This window comes from Camelus ferus, chromosome 1 (genome assembly GCF_009834535.1).
Source record: "Camelus ferus isolate YT-003-E chromosome 1, BCGSAC_Cfer_1.0, whole genome shotgun sequence".
Classification (NCBI taxonomy): domain Eukaryota; kingdom Metazoa; phylum Chordata; class Mammalia; order Artiodactyla; family Camelidae; genus Camelus; species Camelus ferus.
Genome location: NC_045696.1, coordinates 18,272,398 through 18,289,642, shown reverse-complemented (window position 1 = coordinate 18,289,642; position 17,245 = coordinate 18,272,398). Strand labels below are relative to the sequence as shown.

The 17,245-nt window shown below is 34.2% G+C and overlaps 1 long non-coding RNA gene across 1 annotated transcript; it reads left to right on the top strand.

The window, feature by feature from the left end:
• The first annotated feature begins 1,392 nt into the window (after positions 1-1,392).
• Positions 1,393-16,006, top strand: LOC116668492. Its single transcript, XR_004325705.1, has 3 exons — positions 1,393-1,487; positions 7,619-7,622; positions 15,996-16,006. It is a non-coding gene; the product is annotated as an uncharacterized LOC116668492 (long non-coding RNA).
• The last annotated feature ends 1,239 nt before the right edge of the window (positions 16,007-17,245 follow it).

Sequence of the window (17,245 nt, the reverse complement as noted above, 5' to 3'; positions counted from 1 at the left end):
ATTCTTCACTAACTCAGAGAAAAAGGTGATTTTTTTTTAAATGTGTTTACATATATGTTGCACTCAGATGACTGACCCCTGAAGGAAGAATTCTAAGTGCATATATGTTTATTGAAGTGGAAATTATTGTGCTAACACCAAAAATTGACTATCCTGTCTGCCTCATGAGAAAGGCATCCAGTATGATTAAAAAAAACAAATGCTAGACAAAGCCAGGTAAACAAAATGACACTTGGATTCACTTCTTATTCCTGTTCGGAATGAAGAATTTTCAGACAGGAATAAGCATCATACAATTCACAAATTAAGAAAACCCCAAAATAGGAAACATGACAAGGAATATAAAATCACCTCCTCATTCCCAAGTCCTACATAGCTATTTGTTGAAATTCATATTAAAGCCTTGAGCTATTTTAATATGTTCTCAAGTTTAGAAAATTTTATATGAATTTGTATCAGACTGGTAATTTTTCTAGATCTCTGAGTTTTTGCTGGTTATAAATTTAATATATTTTATAGCTTCCTTGATCCATCAATTGTAGATAGTTTAGCGGGTTTATAGTGAAAAATTGCACAGAATTCTTTAAACTTGCTTTCTATCAAAAAGAAAATGATATAATTTGAAAAAATGCCTGTACAATTTACTAGTCCATATAATTCTTCCAAGTTTGTAATATTGCTTCCTGTAGCAAGTTGATGTAAAAAAATCCAGCTTTCCAAACATGATTGGAACTAGAATTAGGTATGATTTAACTGTGCTGTTGCTTTTTTATACAATTGGATAAACCTATTTCCTGTGTCAGATAGCTTGAAAAAAAATGTACTAGGAAAGAACATTGGGACCTTTGCTTGGTTCTTTCAAATATAATGTCAATAATATCTAAAAAGTTAAGGCTACCCAGATTCAGATGACTTGAAACTGTATCAAAGCTTATTCATGCAACTATCCCTCTGAGTTTTGTCAAACATCCATTGTCACAATCAGCCAAACATCTATTGTCACAATTGTTTTTTTTTAAGTACATCTGTTTACTCTCTTGAGCTTATAAAATTTGCCACACAAAACTTAAAAAAAAGAAATATTCAATTAAATTCTACAATACTACCTTAACCTTTGCCTTCATTTTCTGAAGATAATGAAAAAGTAGTATTAGATGGTCTACATGTGCCACTTTGCTACACCATTTAATAAATTAGATATGCTTTTAATGACAATATTATGAAAGAGACTCACTCTCATACACTACTTAATGTAATGTATAGAAGAGGCAAACCAAAGTCATTATTTTAGTAATTGTTTTATCCTTTCTTAAATGTAGTCATATTTTATAATGAGAATAGGAGAGAATTTTTATTATATATATGTTTTTATGTTAAAGTGTACGTTTTGATTGGAAGTGCATAATTAACTCATTACTATGACTGATTGTCCTGTAAATGAAAAGAATTAAAAATAAGAATAAAGTTATAAGTAATTAATCCATTAAGTATTAACTTTATCTTATTTTTTTAAAAAAGAAACAACAAAGCTCATGAGACCTTGGTACATGAATCTACTTCACCAGTTTTTCCTATGCCTCTATTTTCCGTTCCTCCTAATTTATTTGCATACTATTTTTGTTTGTTTCCTGTCTAGGCAGCTCTCTGAAACAAGGAGAAAAATTATATACACAATCTAAGTAAATAATCATAGACCGTTTTGGACTTCTGTTGCTTGTACTAATCTAGAATTCTTGCATATTTATTTTGGCAATTAATTTTGGAAAACCCTCAATAAAGTTTGGTAAGATAGACCTTACCTCTATACAGACTTTGTAACTGACTTAATTCAATTAGCTTAATCATAAACCCTTTGGTTCAGGAAAGAGTCACAAATTTTGAACCACAGAAAACTGGATTCAAGACTTCAGCTTAGCTGCTCAGGGAGAGCGGCCCTCTCTTCCTTGGAAGAGCAATAATGTAAGGAAGTCAGTCTGTGTGGTCCCAGTTTGAGTTGATTTTTTGTCACTGGGAACACAGATTTCTGTCACAGACAGATAAGCACAGAATCGCATTGTCTTGGTCTCTCACTTTTCCCTCTAGAGCTACGTTCTCATGTTGAGTGGAAAGTGATACAATTTATAGGTAGAGAGAAACTTCATCTTAAAGCATTATTTTTATGAAGTCTTACACTCATAGGCCATGTCAAAAATCAAAGCAAAACAAACAAGACCAAAAGTGACTTAGATGTTCCTTTCCTGAACAACTGCTTTCCCTTCACCTAACTGAATGTAAATTTTGAACCGATAGGGTTTTTCTCTTCACGTTAGCTGATAAGAATCTCATAACCAAATTTACAACATATCTCTGCCAACTACATGAAAGATGGTGATGTTCCCACCAGTGAATTCACTTTACTTTGTGTTCAATGTGTAAATAATACCCTTATTTCTCCTCACTCTTATTTAGCCTTATTTTAAATTCTATTCATTGTGTGCTTTTGTGTTAGGTGACAACTATTCTTGCTATTGAATTGAAATAACAATAGTAAATAAATAAAACAAAACTGTCACCACAAGAATAACACAAACATCTGTCAAACTCTTAGGAAACTATCTATTGTAAATAACAAAAATCAGATTCAACTATTTTCAGAAATGAAGAAAATGTATCGTTTTCCCCAGGAACTCTAAGGTTGAGGTAAGTTTCAGGTGGGTTTATTCAACAATTTAACAATATTTTCAAGGATTTAGGTTCTTCAAATATCTTAATTGTGCCATTCTTAGATTTGGTTTCACTCTAATATAAGTAGCAAGATGGCTGCTTCTATCCTTCCACACTTAAAAATCCTATTTTCCTAGGATTGGAAAAGACAGAAACATGGTATCTGAATCCAGGAGTCTAAGGAGCAGGGACAGATAGACAATCTTATCAGGATAGTAGGGCTCAGAAAAGGAACAGAGTAAAGTAAGATCTTATGAGTAGTCACCTCATCTATGTAATTTGATTGCTATCATTAAGTTACAGTATAATTAAATGTTTTTAATACAGTACATTAGATGTTCCAAAAAAAAATTAAACAGTAAAAGTAACTGACAAGACTAGGCACAGGTAAATTAGCAATTTTTTTTTCTCTTTGAAAAAGATCTGAATTTCTGTTGCTTCAAAATTCTGCTCTCCAAGGGATCTGTTAACTTTACTATTTCATGTCTACTACATATAGGCCACCATATCTTGCAGAAATTTATAGCAATTTTAGTAAGTAAATTAAATCCTGCATTTAACCAGTGAATCATGGAGTCCAACATTCTGTCCGTGTGTGAAGGACACATCTCCTCCTCATGCAGCAAACTCACTTTGCTAAAACAAACAAAACTATAGAAACTGAAGTTCTACATATAATAATAAAAAAAAAATCAGGCTGTATGTGACACACAATTTATTTTCAGCAAGAAAGCATTTGACCATTTTGTACCTATAAAAAGTCCCATGGGAGAAATTAAATTATTGACCCTGAGGCACTTATTTTTAAAGGGAAGAGTGAATTTACTTTTCTAACCATTAATCAAAGAAGAGTGGGTGAAACTTGAAAAAAATATATATTTCCAAAGCAAACCTGAAGATTGAAGTCCTCCCTTTCCTACAGAATGATGTTAAAATAAAAATGGCCTTGTCTGTGTGTTTGCTGTAGACACCAGCTCCAGTAAACTACTCTGTCAAGGCCATCATCATAAACAGTGATGGCAGGAAATGTGACTCTTCATCTTCTTGCCAGATTATTTTGCGGCAACAATTTAGTGTCACCCGTAGGCATAGTTCATCACTTCGGGAGGAATGAATTGGAAAGATGTCTCTCTCACACACATTTAGAGTCTTTTTAAAATAATAAGTGAGAGAAACAGAGACAGGAACAGAGCTGGAGAAAAAGAGAGTAGGGGAGAGGAAGGAAGAGAGAAAGGGAAAAGGAGAGGGAGACGAGAAACCAAGATTTTGAGAGAAAAACTAAAGAGCGAATGAAAAGGCAGAGAACTGAAGTATCTAGAAATAAGTGCATATATAGAAAAAATAATAAATTTTTGTGGATAGATCATATTTCTAAACACTATTAAATGATGTTAAATAATATTTTTAAGTGATACAATGTTGAGCAGTAAAGTGGTAGATGTAGTGGGCTAAAAAAATCTGCAAGTTGAAGAAAAGCCAAAAGAAACAAACATGATGGAAAATAAATTTCCATATAAAACTCAATTAGACTGATAAAATTCTTAGTTTTATCAGTCCTGGAATTAACAGTCAATTGGCCAGAGATTTCTGACTTTCCCAAGAAAGAGACCTTGATTCCTAAAAGAAATAGCCCTGATCATTCTCATTCTGTTGCTACTTTAAACAAGGGAAACATTCTCTCCCTCCTGCTTTTTTGTTATTCTCTGTCTAGTTCTTAACTGTGTTCTAGCTCTCTTTCTATCATTTTAGTTCTGCTTTGATTAAATTGTTCTCTTTCCCAATAAACCGAAGAACCAGCATCAAACACGGTCAATGAGAAAACCTAGAACAATGGCACACTGAGGTTGTAAGGACCAATCATGTCAAACACACAGACTAGACAAGACTGTCCTACTGTATGCTGATAGGATGAATTAATAGATTGGAAGATTAGGATGACATAATCCAAAACAAAAGTTAGGGAAGTTATAATCTAATTACAGCATTGTACTGTAAAATCTGAGTGGTGTAATGAAATATATCAATAAATAGGAATTGTTCAATTACTGATACTAAAATGAGAAAATGGTATGCATCAAATACACACACAAATACACTTCAGCATATTCAACTACATGCCATAAATATTTGCAAGTGGATAGATATTGAAATTCTGTTGGCAGAGACCCAATTCTTGACATTGTCATGTTTAAGAATTTGGGTTTGTCCATGAGGATTGAAAAGATTATAATAAGCCCTGTCTGATAAATGTGATAAGTAGATTGAGGGAAGAGAGATGACAAAAAAGGAAAATCTATTTTTGATCAGTTGTTTTGAAAGAGTGAGTTAACTGCAAGCTACTGAGAATATTATCATTAAATAAAGAACATAATAGAAGTAGGATGTAGATAAATGAAACATTAAAAACAATACAATTCACTGATTATCCTCATCATAATCTACCACCAATGGCTTCATCATAATGTATAATATGTATAAAACTAAAAAGGTGCAACTTAATGTCAGCTTTAATCTCAAGACAATTTTCACTGCTTTGAATTTCCACAACATTTGAGCTAATAAGGTGTTAGGGTACAGTGGCCGAAATTGGAAAAAGAAGAATGAGAAAGAACTCCACTATTTTACAGTTTTACAAAAGGATGGGTGGGTTGGGTCGTTCATTTAGATAAATCCTCCTATCTTTGTTTTCTAGGGAGACTGTCCATTGGTTCGTAAAAAACTACAGGATTTCTCCAATTTCAGTCTTGTTCAAGAATTGCTTACTGTAGCCTTTGCTTTGAGTCTATGGTTTATCCCATATCTTTCCCATAAATTATTTTCCTAAAGCTAGCCTGATCTGCTTCTATAGCTTGTAAACAAATAATTCAGAAAGACACAGACACGGTTTATTAGTTATCATTGATCTAAGGACCAGTAGAGTTGTCATCATAGCTCTGTATAAGCAATTTGCTTGGGGAAATCAATGCACTGCTTTGCCTCAGGCATAGAATCAGATTAAAAAAGAAAGCTTGTGGGAAAAGTGAAGGATCTGTTCATCCTCTCTAAAACTGTGATGATAACCAAACAATCACTTTTCTTATCAAATGATTATATGACAGTTCCTATAAATCTATTCTTTTCATTGATGTGAATTATCTTGTAGGGTAAGACAGTAATTCACAACCATGAATACTGTTTGTGCCTTCTTGGAAGATCAAAATAAACGCCTTACAACAATTTTATCTAATACCTTGAAGTGCTCTTCTTTTTCCTCATTTCTTTCAGAACTTTGCTCAAAAATCATGATGATCATATTAAAGATTATGACCACTCAGCATTAACTTTCGCTCTATCATATTTTATTTCTCTATACACACACACACATACACACACATTACTTGTGACTTTTCTTATTATACTTGTGTATAATAAACTCTAGAAGGGCATGGGCTTCTGTTTCTTTTTTTTTTCCTGGGTCTTCACCCTAAGATCCCTGTTGCCTTCTTCTTTTTGTAGCTACCAACATCCAGGGAGTGACTAAGATAAGGGGTTAGTTATCCTCTGTCTGCTCATGAATGCAGCCACACTTAATCCCCATTGTCCCTGATGCTTCCAGACAGTACTCAGTGCCCCCATCCATCATAGCATCACACACAAGAGGACAGTGACATGTGTACCTGTATAGAACAATTTTAAGTTCAACATAGCTAGGCTTTTTTCCTTTTTTTTTAAATTTTATTTTATTGGTATAGTCAGTTTACAATGTTGTGTCAATTTCCAGTGTAGAGCACAATTTTTCAGTCATACATGACCATACATATATTCACTGTCACCACAGCTAAGCTTTTAAAAACAGAACAAATCAACAGACTTGCAGGATGTAGAAAACCTCATTGTCTCTCCACAGCTCTCTACCTTTGAATTAGAAGGTTGGGTCTGCAGCCTTCAGAAAAGAATTATATGGCCAACACTCAGATACATAGGAGCTTCTTTCTGAAGTAGCTAGAATATGTTGAGCTCACTTCCTATGACAAATTGCTTTGTAATGGTTCTCGCATCTCTGGTATTGGTAACAAAAATTGTGTAGCTCTATGCTGAATGGTAAGTTTTATATTTGGTGATGTAAGTATGGCCTTGGTGTTGAGCAAGGTGAGCCAAATAATCATGCTTAAGAAGGACAGTCATCAAAATCACTGTGACCCTACAGACTAAATATGTTGCATACTAAATTATGATTAATTACATATTTATATTTTAACTGATCTAAGCAAAGTAAAGCTAATCAGAATCACCATTAGAAGTGAAACATCTTTTTTTCTTATATTTCCTTTATTTTATGGTGAAAAGTTGCTTGGGGGTGGAGTAGAAGCCTGCAGTATAGGAAAGGGGTCAAAGTATATTGGTCAAAAGCACAGGGTCTGGAGTAAGAAATCTTGTTCTAAATCTTTGCTCCATTCTTTTCTTGCTGTATAAATTTTGCAAAATAAGTGCATATCTGCACTTCAGATTCCTTATCTGTGATACATATATAATAATTACATTTAACAAGATGTAAATGAGATATCAAGAAGGTTGAAGATTTTAACAAGGGTGAAGTACCTTGCACAGTTTCTAACTAATTCATAAGCTCTCACTGGGTGTTTATGTTTCAAATGTAAAAGACGTTAAAAGAGAAGCAGCTTCCTTTTCAGTTGAGTGGAACTCTGCTAGGAAATGGGATAGGTCTCCCACACAATAGTCATGTTCCACCTCTAGAAATAAGACGGAAATTGGGAAGTATCTGTGTAGATGCAAGTAAGAGGACGCAATGGAGAAAATGACTCACTACTTGAGAGAGCTGGGACGGAAGAGGGGAATGTAAAAGTTTCAAGGTGCCTGGCACTTTTTGCTTGAGTCACATTAAGGGAGATGACAGACATAAGCCATGAGCAAGGAGGAGAGTGGCTGGATGCACAGCTGGAGAAGTTAGCAGGGCCCAGATCAGAGCACAGTTAATGAAGGACTTTGAATCCACTCTTTTTTCTCTCCACCAACAACTAATCCGTCTGATCCTAAGCCAGTCATTAGTTTTCTTCAGTAAATTTGAACTTTCCAAGCTTATTCTTGCCCCTGAGTAGACACTTGCTGTTGCCAGTCCCAACAAGCCCCCTTCTTCAAGTCCTGGAATGGCTGCTTCTTGTCACTCAAGTCTCAGCTCAAACTGTCCCTAACTGTGGCTGTGCCGGACCTTACTTCCTAACGGGGCCTGTCTCTGCTGCTGTCATCCCATCTTGTTGGATTTTCTGCTTTTAATTTATCACTATTTGAATTGATTTAAATAACTGTGGAAAAAATAACCAGGCCACAGTAAATTATTAATTTATGATAACATCTTTATGCTTATGTTACCACAAGATGTCCTCGTTCATAGCAAACTGATGAAACTCTCTCTCTCTCTCGCTATATATATGTATATGTTTTACATATATTTTATAGACTTTTCCTATGTGTAATTGGGATTTTACAGAATCCTTGGATGTGTCACACGGTTTGAAGAAATAGTACATCATCTTTATATATAAACTCTAGGTCTTGCAATTTTTTTATCTTGAACTGATTAGAAATGACCTTTAACAAATATTTTTTCAAGGAAGAAAGACAATTATATGTTTTTGCTATTCTCATTTTGAAACCAACTTTTAAAGACTATAGCATGCTCATTTTTAATGACCTTGTGTAGGTTATGAAAAACTTCCTTAATGTTTTAGAATAAAGATTTACAAATTTAAAATTTGTTTTCCTGGTATCTGCAAAAGTGGTCTTCAAGTAAACTCATGCATTTTAAACAGGTATTTATCCCCAAAATGTTGTGTGGGAACATATAAAAATTTATTTTTGCATTGCCTGTTCTTTGCCCCTGGAATGAAACTTTATTAGTGAAAGAACACTATTTTATTTAACATTGCCTCTAATAAAATAGGAAATCCTCATGTATAATTTTTGAATGAAATAAAAAAAATGGGGGAAAAAAAAGCAAGGTCACTATATTAAAAATAAAATGAAAGAAAAAGACAAGCCAGATAACCCAAAAGTAAAACAGAAGACAAAATAAATTACACAAAATGAAACAAATGATATGCAAAATAATGGCAAGGGAAATGTAAATCATGCTAGATTTTTAAATCATGATCAAGATCCCTGCTTGCAAACACGCTGGAATAATTCATAGCAGAACAACAATTTCCTTAAAAAATAACTAGAGGAAACTCCACAATCCCTCTAAAAAGTGACATTTATAAAAAGCAACCAAAATATTTAAAAGTATATCTAGAGGGATTAAACTACCTGGAGCAAAGAACCTTGGAGACCTGAGCTGAGGATCTTCCAAAGTCTTTACACTGTCAGGAACTTGGATGTGAATCTGGTCCCAAAGGATGTGAATCTGCTTGTTTTGCTCTAGCCAGTTCCCAGCTGAATCCTCCCATTAATTTCTCTCCCAAGCATGTTTGCTTGTCTGTGAGGTTGGTGGGTATCTCTGTTCTCCTGTTAATGACTTGGTGTTGGGTGTATGTGTGTCCCTGGCTCTTGGAGGTGTGATCTCTGTTTCCCTATGGTTTCCTGGCTCTAGAGTGGATTCAGTACTAACTCTGAGCTCCCCACAACTTTACCTCCTGTCTTCTCCCAGCTGCAATCCGTTCTCAGTGATGCCTTAGGAGCTGTGGTGTATGTATTCTGTAGAGGAAGAATGAAAGAAGGATCTAGACCTGGTTTCTTACCTCTCCTGAACTGCTGCTAGCTCCTTCCCTCCCCCAAATTCTTCATCAGATTGGATGCTTTTGGATTCTTTCCCACCTTGTGAGTGCTTGCTGGGACTCCTTTGCAAGAAGATGTGTACACCTCCAATCTCCGCAGCCCTTGACGGTTTCACACTGTCTTATCCATTTGCATTGGACCTCACCAACTTTTCGCATATTCAAGATAAACTCTTTCTACAGATGTTCAGTTATGTTGACCTCAGGTGAGCATGTGTGTGGGAGCCCATGATTGGGTTAACAAATTGTAACAGACTCCAGCCGCCTTGTCTCCTTAAAGAAGAGCAAATGTGCTTAGTAACTGCCTTGCTTGCATAGTTGAGATTTTAGATAGCACTCTGCTCTTTGCAAAGCAAGCACCCAGGCCCTCGGCTATAAATGCTGGGTGTGCCTGCTGTTAGATAGTCTTCTATCCCCAAAACAAAGAACTGGCTGTTCTGGTGGTCTGCTTTAACATATCTATAAGAATGTATCTTGTTCCCCTCTTCCCTTGACTTCCCTAAAGATAAACTGTAGGCCCCCAATTGTGGGAACAAAGGAACGAGTCTTGGGCTGGAATGGTAAACAAGTTATAAAAAGCTGCAGACTCAGAGGTGAGAAGGCTGGTTAGACAATGATGGGTAAGATCCCCAGAGGGGTGCAACCTAAGACAGACTCAGACACCTGAGTCCAAGGAAAATGTTGTTAAGCAGCTGCTTCTTATACGTCCCTCCCTGATAAGCTGTAGGCTCGCTGGTGCCAACACAAACATGATTTACCAAAACATGAAAGGTCTTCTGACCTTGAGCCAGACTCTACAATCTCAGTCCCACCTTGTCTTTCCCTAAATTCCTGAATTCCATCACACAACTGTCAGTGACTTCTCCTTTGATTGTACACAATAAATGCGGGAGCATCTGAGAGGTTCGTGGAGTTGGCTCCCGACTCCCTCTCACTCTCTTGACTTTTTCCAGAGTCTTGAGTAATTCATTCCATCTTGGTAGGACTTCTGCCGGCCAGAACCCACAACTGGTGACAAACCCACACATGTGCTCGCGCCTCTTTTCTTCCCATTGGCACCAACTCTCCTTAGATTTTGATCAAGTTATTTACAGGCTCACCTCCAATTTTCAATGGGTTCAAAACAAATTTGTGTATTTGTAGTTAGTCTGGCTCTTTGTCATTGTATTTTAATTGGGCAGTGCTGATCTTGCAGTAAACATCTACAGAATCATTTCTACCCAGTGCCCTGCCCACCTTGGTGGTATTTTCTGCCTCCCAAGTGGGTACTTTGAGAGCACATGTACATTCCACAGATTCAGCAGTGCCAGAAAACTGGTTCTCTTAGGCACCATGCTGGGCACAGACCTCTCTGCTCTCAGGACACACCCAGGAGCACAGCCAGTTGGGAGCATGTAGCTTTCTGCATTGTAGGGGAGGAGACAAAAGTCTCCCTGAATCCTTCTTAGCAAAATCCCATAGCACATTCTTTATTTGAGCAGAGAACCTCCCATCCCCAGCCCATCAGCTTATCTGCAGGCAAGATTCTTCTTTTAATCGCCCTTTGTGCACTAATTAAGGGAATGATCCACATCATTTTATGCTTCCATAAATAATCCCACTAGTTTAACCATGGTCTCTTTGATATCAGTCTGTTCAATGAGTTTATAGATTTTTCTAGGATTCAATTTGAAATATCATCATCATCATCATCATCATCATCATCATCATCATCATTTCTATAAGCAGTCCCTCTTTAGTCTACATTAAGTTGATACCAACTTTTTCTACCAATCTTATTTTAACATTCATATTAAAAAAAAAAGTTAGTTTTTTTTTTTTTTTTTTTTTTTTTGTCCAGTTAATACCATTCCCTGTTTTTAGAATTTCAATGAGGTTCCTCTAGGGAACTAATGTAAGTACATTTATTCAGTCTGGCATTCTAAGCTGTGTTCCCTATGACTTAGGGATTTTAGCTCTCTCTTCCAAACTCATACATCCTTTAAACCACCCTTTCCTATGTTTTAACCACTAGGCCAGACTCTCCTGTTGAACTGCCACAATGCCTTAGGATGAAAAGCTCTAGATATATGTGAAAGGTGCATTACTTACAAGAACAGAACTTCAGTACCTTGTCTGCAATTAGCATTGTGTTATCCAAATTGGTCCTGAGCTTTTATTGCTAAAATATATTCAAGTGACTTAGAATGCTCTGTCAGGAAGTAATTTTATCTGATTAAATATAAAAGTATTGATAATTTCAGAAAATCTGAATAATGAGAGCTTAAAGTGAGGGCATGTCCCATCAGATAGTGACACTTACTATGAACATACACTGCTTAACACCATATTACACTGGTATGGATCGGATAGAACAGATTAGCAGTCTTCTCCACCACCACCAAATATTTTAATACACATAAGGATAGGCATATGCACTTTTCGTGAATGATTTTAAATCACATTTCAAGAAAAGGAACTGATTTTAAAAATACATAAATGGCATGGGGATATTGGTGAAGATCTTGGAAGAAACATCATAATAGAACCACTGTCATGAAAAAAAAGCAGTATTTGTCCATGGTGTCTCTGGATGTTGCCCCTCAAGTAGCCTAGCAATGACCAGCTAAGTCTCCTTTGACCTAATGACCTAAAACCAAGCCTGATGTGCAAATTTGTCAAGTATTTAGCATCTAGAAACTGTATGATTTTCACACCAAGACTGTAAACTTGATTGCAAAGTTCAGCATCTTCTGGCTTAGTCTATGTTCCTACTTTCCCTCTCTTTCCAAGTGTATTTGATGCCCCCCTCCTAATGCATAGCCCAATCAATCTCCCAGGTCCAAGGTTACCTATTTATGAGAAGTCAAGAGTCTTGGGAATCACCAAGAGTCTAGAATCCTGACAGACCTATGCCTGTAAATTTTTATCTTTTTCTTTTCATCTTTCCATTTATTTTCTCTCCTTTTTTTCCTAATTGGAGTACCATTGACTTGTTAGTTTCAGGTATACAACATAGTGATTTGATATTTTCATAGATTATGTATGATACAAAATTATTATAATATTAACTATAATCCCTGTGCTGTACATTACATCCCTGTGACTTATTTTTTAACATAATTGGTAGACTGTACCTTTTAATCCTCTTCACCTACCCAACCTCCCACTCCCACCTTTCTGTTGACTACTAGTTGTAACTGTGAATCTATTTCTTCTTTTTTTTTTTTTTATTGGTTCCATTGTTTTCTTTTCTGAACCTGGAGCATATCATTTTATGGTGTTTGTCCTTAACCCTACCTGACATTCATTATTTTTACAGCATGTAGTAAAATTATTTCAAATGGAGTAAGTTATTAAGCAATGAAGGATAAGTCATGTAAGTATTGAATCATCAGATTCAAAAAATACAGAATTATTTTATAAGCGTGAAATTTTAAAAATAGAAAAAAATTTAAATCTATACATTCTATAGTAAAACCTATCAAAATGATTTTGTATGCTTAAATGCACCACTAAAAATATTAAGAGATAAATAAATAAATAAATTTAACCAAGGAAGGTGAAAGACCTGTACAATAAAAGTTATAAGATAGATGTTTGATGAAAGAAATTGAAGAAGATGCAAATAAATGGAAAGACATTCCATGTTCATGGATTAGAGCAATTAACATTTAAAATGTCCATAAGAGCCAAAGCAATCTACAGAGTCAATGCAATCCCTATCAAAATTCTAAAGGCATTTTTCACAGAAACAGAACAATCCTAAAATTTTTATGGAAACTCAAAAAAAACAGAATAGCTAATGTACTCTTCAGGAAGAACAATAAACCTGGAGGTATAGCACTGCTTGATTTCAACCTATATTACAAGCTATAAAAATAAAAATAGCTTGGTATTGGCATAAAAACAGACACATAGATCAGTGGAACAGAATAAAGAGCCCAGAAATAAAATCTATGCATATATGTCTAATTAGTAATATAGTAAACTATTTTGTGATATAGTAAATTAGTGATGTAATGAAAAGCTAATCTGTCACCTTCCATTCTCAATGCTAAAAGGTATGAAAAAAAGAAGGAAAGATTGGAACTTCAATATCTCTGACAATTACGTGTTCCTGTAAAAGCACCAAGTATGGAAAAAATGGCCGATCTACTAAAAGGAGAATTAGTGCCATTTTGAATATGCCAAATAACTCAAGTACCTGGATGTGACATTTAATTTGGTTGTTTTCTGCATGAACCCACTAGAGTAAGCTCTCATTTACATAATTGCTTTCAAAAAACTTTGCTGCACACTGGGATGCATTGTAGAGGTAACACTCAAGGTTTTGGCACTAAAAAGGAGAAATAACAAAAGATACTGAAGGAGTTAAAGCCAATTTTATTTGAATCTCATAATTACCTCAACAGAAATTGGGTACACTAATCTATGAAGAGTAATAGTACTATAAGAGATTTTCATTCATTTGTTTTTCTGTATTTGCAGAATCTTCAACATTGCTCATATATTCAATTTATAACTAGAATAAAATAATTCTATTTAAAAATAATAAGCATAACTTTATCAAACTTGAAATGATGTATTCATTGAATGATTTACATGATTAAAATAGAGAATTATTATGGAGAGTTATTTTAAATTACTTAATTAAAATGGAAAATTAATATGCAATTCATATAATGATATCTACAGTGGACAATATATTAATGGTAAACAGAAGTATCAGCTTAATGGAATTTTCAAAACGTATAGTATATCTAAAATTAATGACATTCTGTAGTTAGAGGGGTTATTAGAAAATGAAAAACATAACAGGCTTCAGAACTGGATAAATTTTTAGAACTAAAAGCACAGTTAGGGGGTTTTGCATTCTAGCATATATTTCAGATGTGCTTATGAAATATTTTTTCTTCCTTATCTTCTGAAAAAGTAGACAACTGTTTTTATTCGATTATTCAGGATTTTGATCTCTTTGAAAGCAATTTGGAATTATAGATTTCCAAGGGTTAGGGAATTGCAGAAGACAAATTTCTGTTCTTCAAATTGTTTTTCTTTTTTCTTATAATTTTTCCATTAAGAAAAATTATTTTTAAAGATCTTATTTGGTATAATACTCAATTCATTGCACCCACACATGTGTCCCAGGTAATAGATGTAGACTATTGTCCTTATTGGAATAACCTCCTGTCCCATTATTCCTGAGGATATCTAAACTATGGGATGCACTAGATGATCATAATCCTTCTGTTAACTCTTTTAATGCAAGGATTCAAAAATATAAATGTATTAAAAAAAGAAAGTTGTAATATGTGACATTGTCAAAAACTCAGTTTGGATCTGCTTTCCCTCCTTCACTTTTGGCTTGAGTGGCAGGGACACTCTCTTGTCACTCTCTTCCTGGTCTCTCTGGGCCCCGAGGACCAAAGGCCTCACCCTGGGGGCATTCGTCTCTCCGGTGTGGAAAGTCACATTCAGTTATATCCTCACCATGTGACAGCTTCTAAGTTGTATGGAAACCTACAAATCATACTTAAGGATTTAGCAAAGGAAGAAGTATAAAACCAGAGCCTTGTATTTTGCTTTTTATTTTTATTCTTCCAACACCAATAATTTTGTCTTATTTCTTTACCAACAAAGTGATTGGATCTGTAGCTAGGTTCTTTGGGAATATTGACCCATCAATCAAAACCCATACCTTATTTTGAGGAATGTTATCAATTTATTCTTATGAGTAAAAGCATCTGTTTGCCTTTATTATATAATATATAATATCTTATACATACACACACACGTATATATGAGTGTGTATATATATATATATATATATGTATAATATGATATAAATACATGTTATCCGTTGATTTAAAGAGAAGTTTAAACTTGAAATTAACCATTATAAATTACCAGGACATAATATTGAATGACTCCTGGACATTAAAAGTTGTGGAGGCCTAGACAAAGTCTCTTTGATTACACTAAATTACTAGCATCAGGCACATTTCAGAAATATAATTGATACTCAAAAAGAGTTGTAAATAAGGGAATGAATGAAAAGATAATAATTGTAAAAGAAAGAAAGAAAACTCAATATATAAAAAATGTTTCCTCAAACATTGAGATTGCCTTTATTTCCTTTTTTAGTGATATTTTTAAGCTGTTAGACTGTATTCTTCTAGATCCCCACAATTAGAGCCTCAGTGTTTTATTCCATAACTACTATCTTCATTTATGTCAGATGAGCAGATTATAGTGAAGCATACACCATGTCAGCAGGATAAATATGTGTCCAATTAAATTAAATTGTCTTGGATTAGGTTGAAACTACATTTTGATAATAGTTTGGATGCTTCATGTGTAATATAGGAAACTACATAATGGAAAGGTTTTTTATTCCCCTGAAAATGCATTTGCTTTCTTGTATATAATTTTTTCAAATGTTTAAGTAAAATCTCAATATTTAGCGAATTATACATTTGTTTGAAGAGTCATTCATTATAGACTACATTTAGGTACATTGGTAAAAAATGTTTTGTAAAGCTAAACAGATGTCACAAAAAAATGTTTGTATTGTTTTTGTTGAATTTGCAATTGTCAGCATCTGTAATATGTCAGTAGGACAGGTTTGAATATGGCTGCCAAATTTTCGTAGCCTACTAATTTTACGCTAAATATCACACCATCAATTAAACCCTTCAAAATAGGAAGATATCAATTAATGTATCGATTCCCCAGAGTTTGATTTTTTAATTGAATCAGAGAAAATACGATTTGTTGAAGCCCACAGTTTTAGCATTTGCAAGATAAATATATGTTATAAATGAATAGGTTTTTTTTTTTTTCCTGTGTCAAAATAAAAATCTACGGTTACATTCTGGCTGTTCCTTATTTTAGGGGGAATAAACCCTTTTAGGAAATTTTGATAACAGGCCTCAAGTCATTACCAGACTGTATTCAGTGTCTTAATCTTGTCTCTTTTCATGCATCTAAAAAGTCACTTTTGTGTTTTTTAACAGACAGATTTCACAGTCTACAGGTGGAACAGCTTGAATCCATGCCTGTGGAACTTAGGTTAAGTTCAACCATTCTGTGCTTTTGTTTCTTTATAAGAAAAAAATCAGAATAATGATAATACTTATTTTATTGTACTATTATGAGGAATAGACAAAACAATATGTACAAAGCATTTAGAACAGTGCTTGTAATATTGCAAGTAATATGTAAGTGTTTTTATTATTGTTAACTGTATCTCACTGCTCTAAGTCAGGCCTTCATCATGTCTTATTAAAGGTGTGTAATAATTTTCCATTGGACCTCTCTGCTCCCAGTTTTTAGATGTCCTGTTACTACAAGTAGCTTACAGTTTGATATTTTAGAAATTAAAATTCACATATATTAAGTCCATAAATGATTAACATTTTTCAACAGTTTATTTACAAGAATAACTATTTCTTTCCAACAACCTAGAACAAAGCCTTGGAATAAAGAAAAAAGTTTAAAAAGCTTTGTATTGTGATACCAATGCACTCATGCATTAACTTCTACTGTTGGTACTAAATAGTTATGAACCCACAGGCAAATAATTTCAACTTTCTAAAGAAAATTATATTCTGTTCAAGAATGAAGAGTTAAAGCTTGCCTCTTAGATTTATGAGTATTAATAAAATAAATTTATGGGTTTAAAAATAAAACTCAAAGCAAGTTTTCTCTCATGCAGCATTCAATGACTTTAAGTAACTGCTGTTATTGTTGCAATTGTAGTTTTATTATATGATGTGCACTTTTCATCA